This window comes from Python bivittatus, unplaced genomic scaffold (genome assembly GCF_059951505.1).
Source record: "Python bivittatus isolate LINGU-HERP-01145 unplaced genomic scaffold, Pbiv_v1 ctg000080_np1212, whole genome shotgun sequence".
NCBI classification, from domain to species: Eukaryota; Metazoa; Chordata; class Lepidosauria; order Squamata; family Pythonidae; genus Python; species Python bivittatus.
Window position 1 is genome coordinate 6,506,479 of NW_028277035.1, and position 17,207 is coordinate 6,523,685.

Below are 17,207 nucleotides of genomic sequence, written 5' to 3' on the forward strand. Positions count from 1 at the left end.
CTCACTCACCGTATATAGTTCTGATGATCTCTTTCAATGTATTAAAATATAAACATTTGGGGTTCTTTTGTGATTGCATGTTAAATTTACCATCTTACTAAAGATTCCAAGAAGCACGTATTTTAAAAGTGTGTACATACATGGTAAGATATCACATATACAGAAGAAGCCAGATTCTGAAACACAAGTATGCATCTACCATTAAGAAATATTTATGTGGAAGTGTGTTGGCACACAATTATTGGCCCTATGGATGATTGATACCCTGAATATATGTCACAATAATCACATCATCCATAATGACAAAGAAACCAGTCCTTGGTGGTTTTATCATATTGCAGATGAATCCAGATGCTCAGCTGAATAAGATTTGCATAATGAAAAATGAAATCTAGGTGGAATATGTTGGCATAAAGATCTAATATGGGAAAAACAAAGAGATGCAGGTATATTTTCTCCTTAATACACTGCATTAATAGCTCTGTATGTGGTTGTGACTTCTATATTTTAAAGCACTCTGTCAGTTGGAGAATGTGTGAGAAAAGCCACAAGAATAATCAAAGACCTCAAAAACTAGCTTTATAAACAAGAAAGTTACCTGGTGATCTGTGTTATTTCATGATCATATCTACTTTTTTTTTTTAGATTTTTTTACCCACCTTTATTATTTTTATAAATAACTCAAGGCAGTGAACATACTTAATACTCCTTCCTCCTCCTATTTTCCCCACAACAACTCCCCTGTGAGGTGAGTTGGGCTGAGAGACAGCGACTGGCACAAGGTCCCCCAGCTGGCTTTCATGCCTAAGGCAGGACTAGAACTCACCATCTCCTGGTTTCTAGCCTGGTACCCTAACCCCTAGACCAAACTTTTGTCTTGCAAGTAATACCCAAATAATGCATTTGTAACTGGGAGGGACAGTGCATAACTGCAATGCCTGAGCACCAGGCCCAGAGTCGTCTTGGTATGCTCTGAAGACACAAATGCAGGTAATTCAACTGAATGCAGCCAGTGGGAAAGGGGTCAGAATGCTCTGTTGTTTCTCAGTTTGGGTGGGTATGGATTTTGTTTCTTAACTGTGGAAAGCCTGTTTTGGACATACCAGTTTTTGTATGTCTCTCCAACTGCAGAAGGGCAAGGAAATAAAGAAGAAGAACCAAGTCATGAAAATAAAGCAGTGTAAATTCTGACCAGAGCTATGGCATGAGTAAAACAAAAAGAAAAAAAAAAGACATTTAAAATGAAGACTGCATCAGTTTGCAAACTGTTGCACAACTGACCTTGATTACGATGATAATCGTGTAATTTAGAGTGGATTTCTTTAGAAAAGAAAAAAGCTGTGGAATGATGAACACTAACAAGGCTATCTTCTAATATTCAAAGCTGATGAAGAGGTAAAGATTTACATACCTAACTCAAATTTGTGGCATGGAAAATTGCTGAAGGGGATATGTAAATCGAAAATGGGATTACTTGCTTTCAGAGTGCAGTATGGGCATACATTTATTAGTGCATATACATACACACACATACAGACATTGTATTTCTATCCAGCTGTTATAGTCATACTGAGATCCCTGTGATATTATCTGAGAGGCTGGCTGCCTGGTTTGAAGTCACTTAATACCTTGGCATCAGTCCGGGGAGAAGCTAGAGATGGATGCCATTTTCAGGAGGCTTTGAGAAGTTCTCAGAGGCACCGTGGAGACCTGAGAAAATCTTAGCAACAAAAAACATTAAAACCCACTTAGAATTACCGTGGGCTGTCTTTGAAGAGGCCAACATTTTATGAGCCATCAGATAATCAGGAAAGTGTTGCTCTCCAGAAACAAACAGAAGGAAGAGGTCTCTGTGTTGGGATTTCTCAGATAAGACTTTTATTATGTAATCCTTCAACTTTATTCGCAGAATTACAGGGGTCCAATTAGTCTTCTATTTGTAACTTGGGTTTCCTTATCACTTCTTCCTACTTTTTTCTGCCGCTCAGAAATATTAAGGAGAAAAAGACAGATTAAAATGTAGACTATCCAGTACTAACTTCAACGCACATATCAGAATAAAACTTTCATGGACCATTCTTCTTTTTGTAGGTCACATGGTTCTGTGAAAGAGAGGGAGCTATCATTTCAATTTTCAAATTATCTATAACATTGTACCATCTTCCTGTTACTCCTTGCCAAAAAGGTGTCTCATTTGTTGTAAGAAGGCCAGCCAGAAGACTGTGCAGAAGTGAGATGAAGTGGGAAGATGCATCCATAATAAGATGCAAAAGGCAAGATGAGAAATTCAAGAGAAGAATAAGATAATTAATTGAACCATTTTGATATGATTTTTAGAATCAGATATGACAATATAACTAATACAAGAAATTGTTTCCCTATCATTTCTAGTTCTTTCCAGGCATTCTTAGCAGTCATAAGATGAAGAAGAGCAAGAAGTCAAGTTATGAAGCTCAACAGATGAAAATTTATCACTTTCTAATGACTGATGAAAGGGAAATGTTTTATGGTTATGTTAGGAACAGAGTTGAGCATGCTTTGAAAATGATTCCCATGCATTCCAGGCTTTGGCTGAACCCAGCACTTCTCTGCTCTTTATAAAGCAACCCAGCTTTTTCAGGCTTCTGTCTTAACTTGAAAAAAAAAAAGGTTGTACTGTTTTAAGAGTCATCTTAATTTGAATAAGTGGATTCTTTAAAGCAGCAGCATTTTCAGGCTAGTGTAGAAACTTGAAAAAAGGCCAGATTCCTTTAATGAATAGGAGAGATGTGCTTGGAAGTGCAAAATGTATCTTCCAAATGATTTTCAAAATGAGCCCAGTGATATGATTACGTTGGCTTCTCCCATTCCTATCTCTTTTGGCAGACTTCCCAAGAGAAAAAGAAGGTTTAACATCTAAGGAAGGTAGAGCATAAATAGTTATTTTTCCAGCAGTCCCATATCGATGGCATTTAACCTAACCCTCTTCTGAAAATTTATATTATAGGTTTGTACAACAACTTGCTAATCTGTAATCAGCTTGTGCAAAATCCATGCAGTGATTTTCATCATCAGCATGTTAAAGTAAGGAACCCCATTCAGGGCAATACTTTGCAGACTATTATGGTAACTTTAAAGGAACATTTATTCCAGTCATCAAATGGCATACATTACTTTTACAAAAACCTTTATTTACTTACTTACTTACTATTCCAGGCCAACTCAATTTTCTCTTACTTAGTATGAAGGTAATCAGAAATGTTGATGTTATTTTTCCAGCAGCCTATATCGATGGCATTTAACCTGATGTGTTTAAATAAAGATATTGAAACTCTTGATGATAGTTTTAATGCATGGTTTGAGCTAATAAGCCCTTCTATGTCGCAACAAAAGCGCCTAGACATTCATTCTAGGTATGTGTTAATTTTTCCTCCTGGGGCTTTTTGAGACTTCTGTAATTCAACATTAACATCTGCTTGAATTGTCAGCTTCATTTTTTCTGTTGGCTGATGATATGAAATCTGTAAATAAGAGCTAGGTCAATTTATTTGACCATATTGGTCAAAGGTTCATAAAGAAAACTCAGACTAGTATCTCCAGGCCTTGTAAAAAGAGTCACCTCCATATATATAAGTTCTCAGAATTCATACTTCAATGTCTGGTTTTCATTTATGACCAGAAAGGTATGGAAGAGACTGCCTATATGAATATGTATGTGGCTATCAATTAAGATTGCAATACCTATGCATGCAAGCCTATGCATCAGAGTTAGATCTGATTTATTTTTTATTTTTTTCCAATTCAACAGAATGTTGGAAATAAATTATGCAAAAAGGGTCTGAGTGCTGCCTATCTGTCCATTTGCCTGGGCCTCAGCAGGATAACTCTCCAAAAAGGACCAAATTTGGTATGGTGGGAGAAGCTTGCAAACAAAAGTTCAAGTTTGAAAATGGGCTGGATCCAGCTGGGGGCTGGAGAGAAAACATTCCAGAAAAAAAAAAAACCCAAGGAAAAGGAATTAGGCAGCTATGCTAGTCGATGACTGTACAGGTAGTCCCCAGTTTAAGAACGAGTTCCGTTTCCAAGGTCTGTCCTTAAGTTGAATTTTTATGTAAACCAGAACCAGTAGTATTGCACAATTAACTTGAACCATTGTGTATTTAACTCAAATCATTGTGTATGTAACTCAAATTTTGCAACAATAGGCTCCATTCTTAACTATGGGTCATCCTTAAATCAGATGTTCTTTACCTGGGGACTACCTGTAACAAAGATTTGATTTGAGTTAGGCAGCTGTTCAAAATTCATCAAACTGCTCCATTCTCAACTTCTCTTTCCCCAGTTCTGGTCATGTGACCCAGAGCAAAATGTATGCTATCTACTCTGTGCTTCCCAATGTACACATAAACAGATACACACACAAATGCAACATGAGAAAGCAGAAGTATGCATGTGCACATAAACATGTTACTTTGTTACACATAAGAAAATATAGATGCCTCCTATGGCCACTGTTGGTAAATGGGTTGGAAAGAATTTGAGAAGCCATGCTTTGCCTTTCCTGCCTTGTTTCCTTTCTGACTGATTAGTGGCTGCATTCATACATGTTCACCCATCTTAAAATGCTTTTCCATTACAAACTTTTCAAAGTGCTGTATATTTGCATATTCAAATAACCAACAGCAACTATCTAACATACCTGGCTGTTTGATTATATTATCTATGGGGAATGTTTGAAATGGAAGGCTGGAGAGGCCCAATGCCCAGAAGAGATTGGAATTTTGAGCTCTTTTTAGCACTCCTATAAGAATGCTTCCTCCTTTGAGATGAATTACAAATTGTCTATATAAGGATGCTGGCACTCTAAAAAACCATGAACCAGAACACTCCAAGGCTCTGTTAAAAAGCTTTCCTCCTTCCAAATATCTCTTTTCCATAGGCACACACAGATCTGGGCTGCAAAAATCCAGACAGTGGTTAGGAGGTAGCAAAGGGTAAAGTTTACTGTACTTCCTTGCTGACATCTAGTGATCATCCATATTTTTACACTCCAGAAATGGTTGCTCTAGTTTTCCATGGCATTCACAACTTCACACAGAAATGCAAATATGCTTACAGATATAAAAACTACCATTACTTGCCATCTGTTACTTCTACTTCTCTGACTCTTCCTCATGGCTGCACTAAACTGCTATCCTCCAGGCCTTAAGTTGAGCAAAAACTATAAATCATACTGCCTTGACTGTTGAGCCCTGTTGTGCCTCAGGAACAAGGACAGTGTGAGTTCTGTCCTTTAGAGTTTTAATGGGACACCAGTTAAGGAAAGCCAACTGGCAAATTCTCCTGGCTTCATTTCCATCAAGTTTCAGCTACAGGTGGGAAAACCAACTGCCAAGTGTTCTCCTTAACATATGGGGAAGCAGGGATGGATGTGTGTTGGAGAATGTCTGGGATGGAAGGTTAAGCCATCTTTCAGGTCTCAAGTGCAGAGGTGTTCCACATGTGTGACCTGTCAATTGTGCTATTTCCAAACACAGAAGGGGCATGGGGTGAAAAGGAGATAGCTCTCCCCCCCCCCCACTTCATCCTACACTCCTCCTCCATGCCTGTGATCTATCATCAGGCTAGCAGGGATGGAGGAGGAATATAGAAGGTGTAATAGGTGGGAGTGATCAATATTGAGAGAGCTCCACCTTCAAAATCTTCCTGAGGAAATCAACAAGGTCGTCCAAGCCATCTGCCCATGTAAGCTAGATCCCTGCCTTTTCTGGTTGGTGAAAGCCTCCAGGGAGGTGACAGGAGCCATGGTTAGAGTGTAAGGGATGGTATAGTGCTTCCAGCCTTGAAAAAGGCAGTGGTGTGTCCCTTGCCAAAGAGACCATTGCTGTAACCTGACTAGTTTGGAGAACTGTCATCCAGTCTCCAGCTTCCCTTTATAAGGAAGGTCATTGAGAAAGTGGTAGGGCTGCAGTAGTGGAGGGACCTGGAGGAAACAAACTATTTCAGTCAAGTTTAAGGCCAGGCCACATTGACCACTCTTGTGGATGGCTTTGGTGGGAGTGTAACCCTCCTGGTCCTCCTTGTCCTCAACTGCCTTCAGTACCATTAACCATGGTATCCTCCTGGACCATCTCCAAAGGTTGGGAGTGGAAGCCGTAGTGTTACAGTGGTTCTCCTCCTTCTTCCAAGGCCAGTTTAATTCAGTACTTTCCCCTTCCAGGAAACAAGGCCTGTTGTAGGGCTTGTCTCTGTCCGCTGTTACGTTATCAACATGGGGAAGCTGACCCATTAACACTGATAAGGAATCATTAGTATGCTGTGTTCACTATTACAAGCATTCCGAGCTGGAAAATACAGATGGTACTTTAAAATACAGGTAGTCCTCATTTAGCTGCTGTCTCAGATAGCAACCATTCACAAATACAATGGCAATAAATGGTAGTAAAAAAAATCATTTTCTGACCAATGTGTGCACTTACATCCAAATTTCTGCACCTGACAACAATGCACACCAGAGTGGAAGTAACACTGGCATTGCTGCATGAAAGAACTTTATGCTTCCCAGTGTCTCTCTCTCTCTCAGTCACATGGTTTGCTTAGCAACCATGTCACTTAGTGACCATTTCACCAGAACCAGTTGTGGTTGCTAAATGAAGACTACCTGTATTGGTCCTTGGATCTATTAATGAATGTAATCTTACTCACTATCTGGTGTTTGACCATCAGCTAACACAAAACTAAATAGCGTACCAAGGAAATCTTGCTCTTTGCATTTTCAGCCACTTTTTCTGGGTGATCAGTTTGTAAGACGTGGCAGATGACAGAACTGCAGTCTCGTCTAATGCAGAGAAATGAAGCCCTGCCCTTCCACAGAGTGCCACAACTGACCGCTTTCTTGTTAGGAACAGTGAGCAGCCCTTGCCACACTGTAGCTGGAGTGCTCACAAGCATGGACTTGTCATGAATGTTATGAAATATCCATTCCATAGGACATCTTGCCGCTTGTATGTACATGATGATGACCACTGTTTGCTTGCTTTATTAATCTATTCATAATCTGCCCTAACTCCAAAGTTCTCATGGCAGAATGCAGTGAAGGACCCCAAGGAAACCCAATAAAAACACAGACAGCTATTTCTACTGGGATTTAAAAGTTTGGGTGAGTCCTATAGTTACTCATATAAGATATTAAGGGGAATATACTGTAATTCCAAATAATGTCTACATGCTTTCAGATTATTTTAAAAATAGTAAAAAGTCTTAATCATATGTAACAGTGTGGAGATCTCATTCATTTCCATTCACATCTTTCACAATAACCCCTTTAAATATTAGCAGGTAGATCAAAAATTCAAATACCCTGTAAGGCCTAAGACAGTTTATTATATAATTTATTTCTAGGGATTGCCTGGATTCAGGATTTACCTTGAATATTAACATGTAAATCTACATCAGACATTAGACAAAGGTACAGCACTCAAGGAACATTACTTTCTGCCTCTTGCAGTGACTCGCCCCTCACCCACTCCTGTAATGTGAGAACCAACTGCTTTTTCATAGCCTCAACCGCAGAACATATGTCAGTATTGGAAAAAGTCAAGACGACCAAGGTTCATGTCAATGTCAACCTCATGCAGATCTTTATTGCTGGCAATCTTATACAGGTAGTCCCTGGATTAAGAATGCCTGGGTTACAGACACCCCATAGTTAAGAACAGAGCCTACTGTAGCAAAATTTGAGTTAAGTACACAACGATTTGAGTTAAATACACAATGGTTTGAGTTCATTACACAATACTACTTATACGGTATTATTCAATAATACTGTTCCAGCTTACATACAAATTCGACTTAAGGACAGACCTTGGGAACATACTAACTAGCTCTTAAACTGGGGATACCTGTATTATCTATTATTTTTTACAGGATTTGCAGTTCTACTAAACCTCTGGATCTTGTTGCCATATTTATTTTTTAAACAAATTATTCAACCCTGAAAACGTACATTGGTAGAATACTTTGTTCAGCATTATTTCTGAAGAGTTAAACATTGTTTTGCAAAACATTTCAAGAAGTGAAAAGTTCATTACTAAAAATCGTGGACCAATCTTTGTAAGATTGTAAGATTACACAGATACAAAAGCATCATAAATGTCAATGAATCCTTGTCTGCACAACTACAGTGTAGTACGAGTTTTGTATTTTATCTAAAATACTTATTTTGTTTTGGAAAAAGGCCAGAAAAAGAAATAACTCTTCTTAATTTATCTCTTATTGCAAGGGGATTTTGGATTGTCTAAAACTGCGGACTGACCATATATTCAATTAAAGCATCTTTTTATTTTACCATTTTGCCCAGACACAGTAGTTAAAAATCCTGAGATACTATCAGCCCTGAAATGTTTTCTGAATGGTTCCAAATCCATAGGGTTTTTTGGTTTTGGTTTTTTACAGACAGTTCAAGAGTATTCTTAAAGTAGATATTCATTATTCGCAATTGTAGAATATAGAGTTGGAATACTCTGTATTAAGAATAAATTATTAAATAACTTAAAGAATATTAAATAAATTCCTTAAAATCTTAAAATAAGAATATATTTTTTAAAAAACTATTCATGTTTGTTGGACACCTGCGAGAATGTGTATAAAGGATTATCTATCAACTTCATCCTGATCATTATGAGACTTAGAGTGAACTTCTACCAATATACTGTTGTTACCCAACTGTATTTCACCTTTTGTCTGTTGTGAAGAGACTGTGAAAACATTGAAGCAGTGTTTGGATGTAACTGGACTGGATGAAGGTCAGTAAATTGATCCTAAATCCCAACAAAGCAGAGACACTGTTGATAAATTCACTACTCCAGCAGTTAGGGAGGTAGCCCACTGTGAATGGATTACTATCTCACCAAAATAGGTGCTAACATGGAAGGGCTCCTAAGGCCATCCCAACTGATGGAAGCACATGGGTTCCATGGCAAGCCCCACTTGGTTCAGCAACTATGGTGTTTCCTGGAAAAGGATAACCTGGGCATAGCGATCCACCCTAATTTCAAGAGTAGATTACTGCTATGCATGGCACTATTTAAGACTGGCCCAGAGGCTGCAGCTAGTGTAAAATGCAGGGGCCAAATTGCTGAATAGGACAGCTTATTGCAAATGGATTACATACGTATTCTAAAAGCACTGTGTTGCCTGCCAGTTTGCTAACAAGGGAAATTTAAAGCAGTTGTAATGACATACAAGGTCCTTAAGACTTAGCTCTAAGTCTCTCATATATGTACTTCCCATCAACTAAGATTCTGTGGAAATGTCTCTTATGATGTTCCTTTTTCCAAGAATTCAATGTGTGGAAACCAATGAGAGGGCATTCTTGTACACGCCAATGGTTGTGAAAGTCCCTCCCTATTCAGTTCGGGTTGATGCTGAGTGTTATCTTGTTCAGTCAGCCTACTTGCCTTTCTAGTCTGGTCTAGCTGTCCAGTGTTTTACAGGTTTTTATTTAACCTTTTAAAAGAGTTTTTATGGCATTATTTAATTTTAAAACTGTCTTTAAGTTACTGTGCATGTTTTGGTTTTAAAAATTGTTCCTGACTTTCAGATTGTTTAAATAGTAATAAAGTAAGATGGAAATTTTATTAAATAAATATAATTGCTTTGTAATAGGAGAAAACGTTGCCTCTTCATAAGAACATGAAGCTCTACTGAATCAGATCAAAAGCTTGTTTATGTCAGCATCCTGTTTCTGTATTGGCCAACAAGTACTTATATAGGAAGTCCAGAAAGAAGACTTGAGGACAAGGTTCTTCTTCTACTATTTTTCCAGAAACTATTGCTTGTGATCCCTCAGATAATATACAGCAATCACTGTAATTAGCTGTGATTATCTTCATTTATGTATCAATTTCTCTTTTACAGCTGTTCAACTTGATGCCATGCCATCACCACATCTCATCTCTCTGAAATCCTTTCACTGGGCATTGGTAGAAAAATGCTTCTTTTCATCTGCCTTGCCTGCTCCACCACTGACTAACATCAGGGATCAGTACTGTAAAAAAAGAAAACAAAACAAAACAAAACAATTTCTCTTTTCTAGTGATGCAAAACAGGATGTTACAATACCCAGATCTTGACTGAAAAGGAATGTATTGATTTATCATTCAACTGAACACAGAAATGTTTTTCTAATAGTGAAACTCCAACCAATATAGTCTGATTAAATACACGCCTTAAATAGCAGAACTGGTTTTCAGAATTAAAATGCCATTCAAAGTATATGTGAGATAAAAGCAGATAAAGCCTGGGGATTATTGAGATCTCCAAAATTAAGTTGAACTCAGGTGAATGGCTGTGGCATTCAATCTGGGTGATATTGGGATTGTAGCCCTGATCCAATTGCTACCTAATATTAGCAGGGAGGAAAAACCCTGCTTGCAATGGCTATCTGTTTTCCCCTGCATAGCTAAAAGCAGTTTTCGGTAGCCTACCCCTCCTCTACCATCAATATGAAGTTACTCTCGGAACCCAAGATCTTCATATGCAGCAACTGCTGTACAGACTATAGGCTCATCTGCCATCCCCCTAACTCTGCCAGAACATACTCTGATAATCAGTTTTATATGACATGTCCACATGACACTGACACAGCCAAGGAAGTTTAAAGACATCTTAGCAGTTCCAGATTTAAAATAGCATTTACTGTCTTCTCCTACACAAGTTTACCATGGACGTGATCCAGTAGGCTTCGCTGGTGATGTGGCTGATGAGGTAGACAGGAGGTAGATTCTACTTAGCTTTTATTGGACAATTTAGGCTGCCTCCTCCCGTCCAGTCACTGGGAAGTGCCCAGTATGACCATTTTGGCTTGAGCAATGGGAGAGAAAATATACCTGGTTTTCTCAGAGGCATTTGCTCGTGCAATACCTGACCAGTGCTTTCTGAAATGTAGGTTTTTATATACACAGGCTTAGCACTTTTTTAAAAGAGCACTACACTGGGTTTAAATATCAGATTCATGCACTGTTGAGAGAGCACTAATCCTATGTTGCACAGAAGGTTTATTTAAACAGAGAAACATATCCAGGTTCTGCCAGATGTGTGTTGTTAGCTCTGCCATCAATGAGTGCGTTGCCGGTTGTCTGCTGCTCCTGCTGCAAGCTGGTCTCTCATGGCCATAGTTTTTTGTGGGTTTTCTTTGGGGAATGGTCCCACTTTTGCCTACTGCATGGACTACTTCTGGGTGCTAACAGCCACTTGCAACCATCACTGTCATTCTCTTGTAGCACCAGCCAAGGATAGAGCTCACTTTTGATTGAAGGCTCAATCTGGCTTTACCTCTCACCCCTCCTCCATGCCACCAATCCTTTAGCTGTTTTAAAAGAGATTTAGCATTTTTTTTAGAAGAATGGACATAGAAAAAAGGTGGGGCTTTGATTGCAGTAGTGTACTCACCTTCTTGTAGGTTTTGACAGACATTCATCATGGATGACCAAACTGTGACTTATCAAGGAAACTGGCAGCTTGCTAAACCAGATGTTTTAAGCACCCACATTCACTGACCCCTCCCTGCCTCCTAGATTAAGGGAGTTTGTAGCCTTTGACAGCTGACACTTAGCGGCAGAGGAAATGAAGCTATGGGAATCTGCAATCACTTTTATTTTTCCTCCCTGTGGACAGCACCACTCATCAGCTTCATTGTTGAGAGGTCCAAAGAGGTTCAAAATGACAGCAGAACAACTTATCTCAACACACTTTTCTGCTTGCTTATGGATTTGTGTGTGTGTGTGTGAGTGTGTGCATTCGTGCATGCATGGTGGGCCAGGTTGGAAAACAAACACTACAACAACTACGGGAACTTTACTGTTGAAGAGTATAATAACTGAATCTTGGGAAGGGAAGGGAAGGGAAGGGAAGGGAAGGGAAGGGAAGGGAAGGGAAGGGAAGGGAAGGGAAGGGAAGGGAAGGGAAGGGAAGGTATTGGACACTGAACTAATTTACTGCGACAGTTATATTGACAAGATAAATATATTTGTAAGACAATCAGGAATTGTGAGTAAATATATGAAATATTGGGTGGATACAATCTGGATTAATAAACATAGTGATCTTTAATATTTTCCTTTACTTCTAGAACTTATCTCTTGTCACTTCTATTTCAATTAGATTTTCAACTGTACTTGCAGGAAATGAGATCTCAGGGCAGCCATCTCCTTCAGTGTTTTAGATGAAGACAAACACAAACAATTGACGTGGGTTCTCCGCAATTTGTTTTCATTACATAAAAGTCCAACCATTGTCCTAACTAAACTTCTGCATTTGATACTTTGCTTAGTTACAATGTTTTAAAGTACTTGCCTTGGGTAGTAAGAGAAGCTCTATGTTTCTTTTGTTGATTTTTTTTTTAATCAAGTGATTTGAGCAGATACAGAGAAGTTTTTACTGACTGTTGTATTCAGTTCTGTAGCTGACTTTTTATAAAGCTGTCATACTTCATTCCCAAACATTCCCCTACATTTCAAAATCTATTAGAATAAAAGCCAGTTCTCTTTACAATGAGCTCATCTCCATAGGATGAATGATGTAATTATCATTTAAATGTCTTACTCTTAGGTTAATTAGCCAAATGGAGGCCAAAAACTCTGATCAACACAAGCAATACATTTCCCTATTGTAGAAGTTCCATACAATTTCTCCTACTTTGTAGCTTCTTCTTTGACAGACTTTTCAGTTTGGTCAAAGGATTGAGCAACAGGGCGTGGAGAGAGCTGTGACACAGAAGTTTACATAAGTAGTAGTGTTGCTTGCTCTCGCCTTTTCACCTCAGAGACACATCAGATCTTAGATTACCACTAAAGGCCTAATTTGGGGCTGATAAGAAGTGGGCCTCTCCTAGTGTGACCTCAGTATCAAATACTGATATCCAGCTGAGATGTGATTTTTTTTTTCAAGCTGTTGAAGCAAATGAATGAATTTTTTGCCTGCTCTAATGGCACTGAAATTCTCACAACCAGGTGCTGAAGAAATTATCTCTCTATAGTACAATAGAACAACAGAAAATAAGGTCAAGCCCCTACAGTTTTTCAAGGGGCAAATTACAGGTTGGTCATATTTGCCAGAAAAAAGGAATTGTCTCTGATTCAGTGATGCTGGCACATAAGCCTTCTTCAAGAAGCCACCTCAGACTTGTCATCTCTTAGGATAGTCCAGGATCTTTATCAGTTGTGATGTGCCAAGTTTGTGTCTGAAATGATCAGAAGTTGCTAAAGACTTGTCTCTTCTAGCTTATGTTCCTAAAAGAGTGCAGGATTATGTAGACCAAATTTCTAGTTGGCATACTGACCAATAATAGATAATCATGAAAGAGGGGCTCCTTGAGATTGTTTCAGTGTCTGTATCAGTCACAGCTCAGAAGAGCAGACTTCTATTGTGAGAAAGTTTTATATGCTCCTATTTCCCACCCCATATTCTCTCCTGCCATTGACACTTCTGAAATGATTCTTAACATTCATATGCTACAGAAGATACATATCAGAGAGATGGTTGAGTACTAAGGGTGTTTGAATGCAACAATGCAGTGGCATTTGCAGCAGAGTTAAGGGGGCTGAGACTGATGACAGCTGCAATGTGGTGTTGCACCACAAGCCCCTTTTCCACACATATGGTGAATTTCTGTGGATGTGTGGCAACAATGGATGCTGGCATTCAATTCAATGCTCAAAATACAGTAAGAAGGGGATCTTACATACTCTTCGTTGTTGTTTATAAGTTTGCAGAGTAGGAATACATGATTTGATTAAAACTGGATAAGTTAAGAGCAGGGCTAATAGATTTAATTAAGATACCACTCCTCCATTTTTTTTATTCCATTATTTCAGTGTTAATTCAGCATAATCTAATGCAGTTTTTTCCGAACTGGAGGCAGGCAACTTTAGGGGACATGGAACATCAACTCTCCATCTGTGTAATGCATGCAACCCATTTTGTAGATCTTATACAAACAACTGGGACTCATCATTTTTCAAAGTGCATAAGCCATTTTGAATTGCTGGAAAGGAGAGACTGTTTATCCAGTGAGATCAGGGAGGGAAGGGTTATTAAGAGTCCTGCCACTAAAGGAATGCCACCTTTAGGGACCTTGGTGTGAGCCTTCTCAGTGATAGTCTCCTTCCTTGGCATAACTTCTCCTTGGATACCTGGACTGCCTTCTCTCCATTGTGCTTCTGAAGAGCCTTAAAAACCTAGCTCTTCTGAAAGGCATCTGGGGACAAGATGGAAGTTTGTATTCCTCTGAAGTGTAGACACATTGGTGTGCTGTTGTAGGAAAAGTTAGGGATGTTAATTGTTCTTTGTTTCTAGTTCTTATTGCTTTTAATCCTGTTATGGAATTTTGTAAGCCCCTCAGTCTTTTTAAATTGCAACGGCATATAGAAGACAGTAAATAAATAAACTAACATCTGGGTCTGTAGCTTGGAGGAATTTTGTCTAGCAGTCTAGAACCACTTTATGAGGCAACATGTCCCTAAACACCTTGGTCATATGCCAGGAAATTATGGCCAATGACAGGTTGCAATCCCCAACACTTATTCACAAGTGTTTAATGGAATATGTTTTCCCTTACACTTCATGTGTTTATTGCAGGAAATACTAGTGTTGTACCAGTGTATCCAGCTGTAATGAACAGCAGAACACATCTCAAAAGTTGACTCAGCTGCACTTGAAAGGCAACTCCTTCTAGGGGGAATGGCTGCTTTTCAGTTGCCCAGCAAAACATTTAATCTCCATACACACTAAGCTTCTTTCAGTATGTTTATTCTCAACTTTTTTCTAGCAGATGGCTTAGGCTGGTCAATGTTTTACCCCACAAGGAAGATAAACACTCAGAGGAGCTGACATGCTTTGAAGTCATGAGATGAAAGATGGTCAGGCCAGAGCGAGTCCTGAGAGGATACAGCAGTTGCACAGGTGGCAAAGAGGTAACCTTTGGAAGAACAGCCCAACTTTTCCATTCCCAAAAAACAGGACCAAGCTTTTAAATATTTTGTCTAATTTAAAGAAAATCCAAATTTCCATATACCTCTTTAAAAGAAATGAAATTCAGTTTTGTTTGGTTAGTCTTCTTGTGTGCATTTCCAAGGATCTATAACCTATTATTTAATTGTGGGGTTTGAAGCTCATAAGCCATTTTGTAATAAGAGGTAAAGCCAGCTTCTCTAGGAGGATTAGAGGGTTAATTCTCTCCTGCTTTGCCCTTCTTGAACCTTCCTGCACAAATACAAAGAGCAAGTTATTCAGGAACCTGATATAGGGTACCCGTTATCTCCATTTTGCATCAGTGTACTTTGCTGATCAGACAGTAACATTTTCCAAAATACTCAACTCCCGTTTAGGTGTTAAAATCAAAACTAGAAGGACTTTCAGCATTATTACTAGTGAAAACATCTTGACAAGCATTTGCTATGTTTTTCTTCATTAGTTTAGACAAAATGCAGAAGTTTCCCAGTTCTTACTATTCTAACACTCAGGTGGCCACTTCTGTTCCCACCTTTTGCATGACCCTTAAAAATTGGTGTCTGCTTTAAGGCTCTTAATAAAACTGATAATACAGATTCCTTGGGTTTCTCAGTCTTGTCCAGAAGCCAGAAAAAAGCAGGCTGCTTCAATGAATAGTGGCAATGTGAGGTGTGAGGTACTTCTGCACCATTTCTGAAGCACAGCCCTAGGAGACAAGCAGGTGGACCAGAGGGACAACCAGAGATAGGATGGCTTCCTCTCTCTCCATAGCATATATAAACCATTATAAAGAGAGAGAATATAGGAGTTTAAATGACGTTTAGGCTACTGCCAAACACAGTATACAAGCCATGTGCAAAATGATCCTAAACTTAGTCCCCTTCTAGAAAATTTCCTGTTTTTGCAAATGGATTTTTTTCTCTTCTCTTTTTTTGTATTATAGGAAATCTTAAGGATATGGTACAGATAAAATAAGCAATAGTAATATTTAATTATAGTTCAATCCTATCTTCCTGTAAGAAATTTCAGATGACTTAACTGGCTCCCATCCTTTTCTGATTCAGACCATACCTATTAAAACTTTCAATGGTTCGTACACTCAGACCGATCATTGAGCTAATGTTATTTGCTATGCATTCACGTGGGTGGTTTGTCTAGATATTTCAGTACTGATCTGTACTTTCTATCTTTAAATGCAGTGACAAGGATCCTGAAGCAACTGCAAAAGCAATAATTACAACATACTTACTGTACATGCGTACAATGCAAACCTGCTAATATGGAACCTTTTACTGGCACTGATTATTTGTAGCTTATTAAAAAAATAGTCTGTGCGTAGTCTATAACCAAGTTATACAGGACATGAGAAATTGTCCCATGTTTTCATATTTTATATTGGCTTTTGTTGTTTTGGATTTTGAAGTGCTGACTTAATCCATTCAGGATGACACAAACTCTCCACAACTTTTGGTTTACCGTCTTAACAGTGTTATCCTGTGAAATCCAAAGTATACATTTGTACTTCTCTGCACTCCAACCTAAGCTACAAACTGGAGCAAGATGATGAAGAGGTGATCCTCATCTCATCCTGAGCTATGGCTGTAAGGATCTCTACATCCATGTTTAAGAGATCCCCAGCAAAAGATAAAGTGCCCTTAGCAGAGGAACCTCATTTGGTATCTAAGTATGTGCTCCTATCCTGGGACCAGCAATTCCTTCACAAGCACGTCTTGAAGGAACTAGGAGTTCAGTCAAGCTATTTTTACATGTGCAATTGTCAGTGCTCCCCAGGGTAAGGTTTCGGGCATAAGCAGCTTCTATTTCGCTGACTTGTTATTACTTCTGATGGGTGTTGGGGCTCTCAGGAGAGTGAGTGAACACAGCACATGTCTGCCAGCTGCAGAAGGAATATGATCTGGGCCAAATATAAAAACCTTGGGATTTCTCCATTTGTTTTATACTTTATAGGTTCATTTAAAGAAATGATACTCTCATATAGCTCATCTCCAGTGCTTGAGACCTCTCCTTTGAATAGATCTTGCTGCTGTGCTATAATGCTTAGAGCCTTCTTTGGTCACACATCTTCTGATACATGTTAGATGAATGATGGCTAGTTTCCTGCTCATGTAATAAGAAAGAATATTGAAAATTGAATGAAAAGAATAGGAAGACTTCTTTCAGGCTTATCTTCACATGCAAGAAAATGTCCAGAAATAGGG